Source organism: Penaeus monodon, chromosome 27, assembly GCF_015228065.2.
Source record: "Penaeus monodon isolate SGIC_2016 chromosome 27, NSTDA_Pmon_1, whole genome shotgun sequence".
In the NCBI taxonomy this organism is placed as follows: domain Eukaryota; kingdom Metazoa; phylum Arthropoda; class Malacostraca; order Decapoda; family Penaeidae; genus Penaeus; species Penaeus monodon.
This window is the reverse complement of record NC_051412.1, coordinates 18,788,756-18,789,051: the sequence shown is the minus strand read 5'-3', so window position 1 is coordinate 18,789,051 and position 296 is coordinate 18,788,756.

Here is a 296-nt window from a genome sequence, read left to right as displayed (position 1 = left end):
AAATAAACCCCAATCCCCACCCCTTTTTTTATTTTATCATTATATCAATTAAAATTTAAAAAAAAATAATTATAAATGCATTTACCACCCTAAAAAAAATATTAAAAAAAAAAGTATTTTTTTATATAAAAATAAAAAATGTAAAAATTTATAATTTTTTAAAAAATTTGAAATTTAAAATTTTTTTAAAAGTTTAAAAATTTTTCCCCTACCCAAAATATTTTTTTTCCCCCTTAAGGGAAAAATCCTTTTTTTTAATTTTGGGATCCCCCTTTTGCCCCCCCGGGGGGGTTTTT